The sequence below is a fragment of the Toxorhynchites rutilus genome, chromosome 2 (genome assembly GCF_029784135.1).
Source record: "Toxorhynchites rutilus septentrionalis strain SRP chromosome 2, ASM2978413v1, whole genome shotgun sequence".
Lineage (NCBI taxonomy): Eukaryota > Metazoa > Arthropoda > Insecta > Diptera > Culicidae > Toxorhynchites > Toxorhynchites rutilus.
Window position 1 is genome coordinate 46,709,594 of NC_073745.1, and position 7,256 is coordinate 46,716,849.

Sequence of the window (7,256 nt, forward strand, 5' to 3'; positions counted from 1 at the left end):
GGAATTTTGCAACTGGTCGAGCAAGACCGACACGCAAGCTGTCAAGCGATACCCAATATGCTAGGAGACAACCATGTGACAGTTTGGAATCATTTCGAAAAGACGCAGGGAAAAAATTGATTAACCAATTTTCCATCATCAAAGTAGGGAAAAAGGGGCAGTTTCGGACAAGGCTTTTAAAAAATATGCGGCACAATTTTCAACCAAATTAAAAATATAAGTAAGTTAGCAGCCCTTCCACCAAAAGCTGTCATATAGTTTGACAACTCCTGGTCGTTTATTACTAACGAAAACAACACAGTGCCCTTTTTCATACACGTTTCGAAACTTTTGGGCTTGAAGTTGTAAGTATTTCTCCAATTCCTTTAGAAATTTAATCACACCAACTCTGTTAGTAACTAATATGAAATGAAAAAACCTACATACAACGGGAAACAGAGTTCTATTTATTGGATAGAATTATGATTTGTCATCCGATGATAGTGGGGCACATTCGGTGACCATGTTCCAACTGAGCGAACGTATCAGACGTGGTTTGCACGGTTTAAAAGTGGTAATTTTGACTTGGAAGACGAAGAACGTTCCGAACCGCTAAAAAAGTTTGAAGATGAAGAATTGGTGCCTTTACTCGATCAAGATCCGTCACAAACGCAACAAGAACTTGCAAATACACTTGGAGTAGCTCAGCAAAGCATATCCGATCGTTTAAAAGCAATGGGAATGATCCGAAAGATACGACATTGGGTGTCGTATGAATTGAAGCCACGTGACGTCGAACGCCATATTTTTAAGTGCGAACAACTGCTCCAATGGCATAAAAGAAAGGTTTTTTTGCTGGTGATGAAAAGTGGGTCCATTACGACAATCCTACGTTGGGCAACGTATGGATACCCCGTCCATGCATCAACGACGGCAGCGCAGAATATTCACGGCCAGAACCAGTGAACCAGCTGGGTGTGGTCTACTATGAGCTGCTAAAACCGAATGAAACCATTACGGGGGACCTCTACTGACGACAATTGATGCGATTGAGCCGTGCACTGAAGGAAAAACGGCCACAATACGAACAAAGACCCGATAAAGTTATTTTGCAGCACGACAATGCTCGGCCGCATATCGCGAAACCGGTCAAGACATATTTCGAAACGCTGAAATGGGAGGTCCTATCCCACCCGCCGTATTCTCCAGACACTGCTCCGTCCGATTACTATCTTTTTCGATCGATGCAACATGGCCTGGTTGACCAGCACTTCTCCAATTTTAATGAAGTCAAAAATTGGATCGATTCGTGGTTAGCTGACAAACCGGCCAATTATTTCCGCAAAAGGAAACGCCAGAAAGATGGGAAAAAGTTCGAAATTTGAATCATGTTTCGACGCACGATTCAAAATCCGAACAGAAGATGCTTAAAAACACTATTTTCAGGCAAATACAGCAATAGTTTACAAATTGGGGTACCAGAACAAACCAGCTCTGGAGCAACAATATAAAAAGACCATTTGTTAACAAATGTTTGAAAGAGCTTTTCGTGCAAAACGTAGGTCGCAGGCGCAAACCAACGAGAGTAAAATTGGTTTTCTTAGTCATGTTTTGTGTGAAATGACGTATGAAATCATCAGCGGTTCCCAGAGACTTCGCACCTGCACGTCGCCTTATAGAGGGCGCTTGGGTCGAGTGACCAAAACCTCAACCCGCACTCTCTTGAACTGTCACCTGGTATATGTAGACAGCCCTTATTGTGGTCCTTAGTTTGTGACTAAACAGTACATGGTTTTCTTGTAAGCTGAGGTTTTTTTTACATCAGATATCCTAAAAATCAGGGATGGGTTTTCTTTCGTTTTTCACTTTTTTCAAAAATTCATAACTTTTGAACTACTGGACCGATTTAGATGATCGATATACCTATCAAATTAAAACCAACCAGCCGGTGTTTTTAAAAAAATATAAGATTAGCAGAAGAATTGAATTTCCCATGTTCCTTTCCTTTGTCCAGTAAGCTACCGCAAAAAAAATCTCAACTTTGGAGAATCATTACTCAAAAAAGAAAAGAAAAAACACATCTCTGATTTTGACATAGGACTCTGTCTTTGATTTATATATAGGTGGGCCATTCTACGAAAAATGTAACGATTTATTGAGAGTTTTTAAACGCATATTACTCTAAATGGTTATTGCGAAATATGTTGTGTTATATATCATTAGACAGGAAATTTATCCAGTTTTTTTTTTTGCTTGAAACATGAACAGTGAATATAGTAAAAATAGTTAACAATTTGACGATTTAATTGGGTATGTTCTCTCTCGATTGCACCATCCACTCGCTTCCCTCCCGACACAACGAGCAATCTTTTTGCCTAAATTCTGGCGTTAGCTCATAATGTGAGTTGATGCGTAAAATTAAATTATTCTCCATTTACCGATAATAGACATTAATTTTATATTATACTAGCTGACCCGGCAAACTTCGTCCCGGCCAAAAGTTGTTTTTTGTTATCAATACCTTCAAACATTCACTTTTTCTTACAATGTTCATGGGTTCCAATCGCAGAACTGTTCATTGATTGATCTTCTAATCGACCCCGTTTAATTTTGTATGGCAGCTTCCCCTTAGAGAGGAGGGTGCAGTGTATAACCACCGTAAAAACATTTATTGCACCCTAAAACCTTCATATGCCTAATTTGGTTTCATTTGCTTGATTAATTCTCGAGTAATGCAGAAATTAGCATAGAAACCATAGAAACATTTATTGCACCCTAAAACCTCCATATGCCTAATTTGGTTTCATTTGCTTGATAAATTCTCTAATAATGCAGAAATTTGTGTTTCATTTGTATGACAGCCTTGAAGAGGGGATGTAGAGTCTTACCACCATACAAACATTTATTGCATCCTTCAATATGCTTAATTTGGTTTCATTTGCTTGATTAATTCTCGAGTAATGCAGAAATTTGTGTTTCATTTGTATGGCAGTCCCCCATAGAGAGGGGGATTGAGAATTTAACCACCATAGAAACATTTATTGCACCCTAAAACCACAATATGTCAAATTTCGTTTCATTTGCTTGATTAATTCCCGAGTAATGTAGAAATCTGTGTTTAATTTGTAAATCAGATTATGATAGCTTCAGTAGTCACGATTTTACAGGGCCATAAAGTTATTACAAACAATGTTCCCGACAACGTGGTAACGAAGGAGATAATGCTGTTTTTATCTATAATATATTTTTGTAGTCATAGATTGATTTGACTCAGGCTTATATTTATGTAGGTCTTAACTATTTAGACTTGTGTTGAAAAATGATACATGATGACTCTTTGTCTTCTTCTGTATGATTGAATAAACAGAAGAAAAGGGTAATGGCTTTAATGGTATTTTTGTGTACATTTTTGAACAGAATGCGCTACCGAATTTTACCACGTTATGCCATCTAACCCATTTCAAGGATACAAGTTTATACAGGATACAAGTTTATACAGGGCATCCAATTGATGTATCAAAAAAGAAAAAATACAGATGTTCAACAACGAAAAACTCAATTAAAATGCAATTACTACACACAATCACAGTCCTATGTCAATATCCCGTCCGTGCCCCTAGGCTCAGAGCCATCAAGTTTTTGGATATGTTTTGTAAAAAAAAACCTCAGCTTTCAAGAAATCATATAATAAATATAGCTCCCTTGGTCCCGAAATCATGAAAACTATAAAAAACAAAAACAATCAATGAAAACGAAAACAAAATCAATTTTTTTTGGGAGTATAACATTTTTCCAAAAAAGACTAGCTTCATTTGATATATGGATTATCTGAATTGGTCCGGTAGTTAAAAAGTAGTAGCTTTGTACAGGTAAACTTCGATATAACGTACATTTCACTTTCAAAATTGTACGTTGTATCGAATTGTACGTTATATCGAAGCATAATCAAGTACTCACAAACGTAGTCTATAATATATTATTGTGTTGCTGTTTTAGTAAAGTTAATGAATAACTTCAATCAGAAGACGAAGCCAGCCTTTCTCACGATGTTTCCCTTCTTACTATTGATTAAAGCTTGATTCATTTGGAATCCGGAATCACAAAACTAGCTGTATTTCGGGATTGATTGAAGGTACAAAACTTGTTTTAGCATCACAATACAGATAATTCATTGTTCTATCAGAAAAAAAAAATATTGAAAAAAATTTTCCTTTACACTTTGGAAATGTGTACGTTATATCGAGGTAAAATGTACGTTATATCGAAGGTACGTTATATCGAAGTTTCCCTGTAGTAGTTTTGAGTAATGAGACACTGTTTGATGGCCATCAAAGCTTAAGTGTTCGGAATTTGAGACAAAACGCTACCATTGGTGAACGGTGGTGACCAGTGTTACCACACGTACAGATTTATCTGGAATGTTACAATTTTTTTCGTTATTTTTGGTACAGATTATGTACCGTTTCGTTCGATTCTGTGTAGATTTTCGTCAAAAAGTACAGATTGATACAGATTTTTTCCATTTGTGATTTTTTTTTTCTTGAACAAGGTACAAGGTACATGACGACTTTTACGCCGAGGTATCTGACTGCTGGTGCTGCTGATCTTAAAAGCATTTACAATACAATGATTGATCAGATTCATACGGACGAAATTCCTTACAAGGATCGTCTGAAAGGATTCGCGTCGACGTATGTTTTGCCCCAGTTCAACAGATTGAATCGATGACTGAAAAACCTGAATTCACACTGCTACATGAAAAGTCAAAACATTTATTGTAAAAGTAAAAACATTTATTGCACCCTAAAACCTCCACATGCCAAATTTCATTTTATTTGATTGATTGACTCGAGAATTAATCTCGAGTAGTGTAGAAATTTGTATGGCAGCCCCCCCTTAGAGAGGGGGAGGGGTCTCAAACTATCATGAAAACCTTCACCGGCCCCAAAAACCCCTACATACCAATTTTCATGTCGATCGGTTCAGTAGTTTCCGAGTCCATAAGAATCAGACAGACAGACAAAAATCCATTTTTATGTATATAGATAGATTCTCACTCATATCTGCGAGTAATCTTACGTTATTTCAATATCCAATGCATTTAATAGCATGAAGATCATTTGAAAATCGACAAAATAATATAATTAATCCCAAATAATATAATTAAATCCCAGAAACTTTTCTAATTTGACTAGCATTAACGTTGTATGAGAAGCGTAAGGGAATCACAATTTCAGAAAACGAGGTTGGTGGACAAAAATTGGATGCTTAAAAAGAATTAAGGGTTCACTCGGCGTTTTCGGCGCTTCGATGCCTTGTTTGTAACGTTTTTTTTTTTTTTTTATCTGTATTATAGTGATTTTCAACTCATTTGGTTGGTTCGTCACTTTTACTTCCATTTTTGGAAGAATGTCGGGAGTGAGAATTGAACTCGTGACCTTCAGCGTGAGAGGCATGGATGTTACCACTACGCCAGATCGCCTCCTGTTTGTAACGTTCTCACTATGCCTCACTCCTCGGCAACTGTCGAGCGATTTTTTCTGAATATAATCAGAACAAAAATAAGCTTTGAAATCGACTCAGCAACGATACGATGAACGCTATATTGAGATCAAAGGTTTTGGTCAAACATTGTGGTGGCAGCTCGAAAATTAAAAAAAATTATAGTATGCAATCCAGATTCAAAAACTATGTACAAGCATCATCAAACACACGAATGACTCGCAAATGTAAATGTAGTGTTTTTAGTAAATAAATGACTATTTTTTTCATGCTAATATTTTTTTTTCTCTACAACGAATATTTTCGATGGTAGAGATTTTTGAAAAAAAAAGTACAGTTGAGCAAAATTTTTGACCCCTCTGGTACAGATTTAAATGTGGCAACACTGGTGGTGACTACAGTTCATACGTTAGAACAAAGCTCTGAAGAAAAAACAACCGGGTGGGTGAATAGACGTGACAAAATAATTCTACAGCATGACAACGCCATGACAAATCCAAAAGATGGCAAGATAACTGGATCGCTTCGAAATAACCAGATTTCAGGAATCGTGGCCAACCGTGCAGTGTCTGAAATATAGACCAAGGCTGTGACTTCCGATGGAGCATACTTTGGAGAAAGTAGCAGAGAGTGTTCCAAACGGATGCCTTTTTGACAGAAATCATGAAGTCGTACTTGTATACCCAATACAAGATTTAATTATGGAATCGATACAAGTCAGCCAAGCAAGCAGCCAATATTTTAGATAATTCCATAACCCATTTAACACAACTTGCTCACGACTGACATGTCAAACTAACATCAACAATACCTTCTCGATTCGTTTTGGCATCGATTAAATAATTTACCACCTTATCGAAGCATCTCGGATGATTGAACCATATTGAGTACAAGCTTAAAGCCAAACAACAAAAACAATCCGCCCGAGATAAATTCGCCGAACTGATTTCCATCGCGTTATATCCGCTCCAACCGTAAAACGAACGATGATAAATTTTTAATGATCACTGCTATCGTTGTTATTATAATAAACACAATGAGCCCTAGTTTATCCTCCTCACCCATCGCGTATCCTGCTGCCCACCCACATAAAGGGTGTGTCACATCAAATTGCATCACGGAAAAAACGCTGTAGAAATTTAATTTTTATTATATCTTCAGCTTTCGCTTATAATCAGATAAGAGTGTATAGATCACGTTGGCCATACTTCACTGTCAATTTTTCGTAAATTTAGAAAAATGTCGTCGAACGAAAAAGAGCGTCGTGAATTAATCCTGCGCACTCATTTCGAGAATCCGGAGTTGTCACATCGGGACATCGGTAAGATGCTGGGAATCGTCCAATCCACGGTCAGCAGAGTACTAAAACGATACTTCGAGAACCTAACCATCGACCGGAAGGTGAAGAACGGCAAAAATGGATGCTCCGTCAGTGAAAAAGATCACAAGCGCGTAGTTAAGCAGTTTAGACGTGATCCGAGAAGTTCGGTCCGGGATGTCGCCAATAAGCTGAATTTGTCAAGTTCATTCGTCCAGCGGACCAAGCAGCGGGAGGGCCTGCGTACATACAAGGTTCAGAAGGCTCCTAACCGCGACGAAAGGCAAAACATGGTGGGGAAGACGCGAGACCGGAAGCTGTACACCGAAATGCTGACGAAGCCACATTGCCTGGCAATGGACGACGAAACCTACGTCAAAGCGGACTTTCGTCAGCTGCCGGGCTTGTTGTTCTTCTCCGCAGAGGACAAATTCAGCGTTCCGGAGGAGATTCGCAA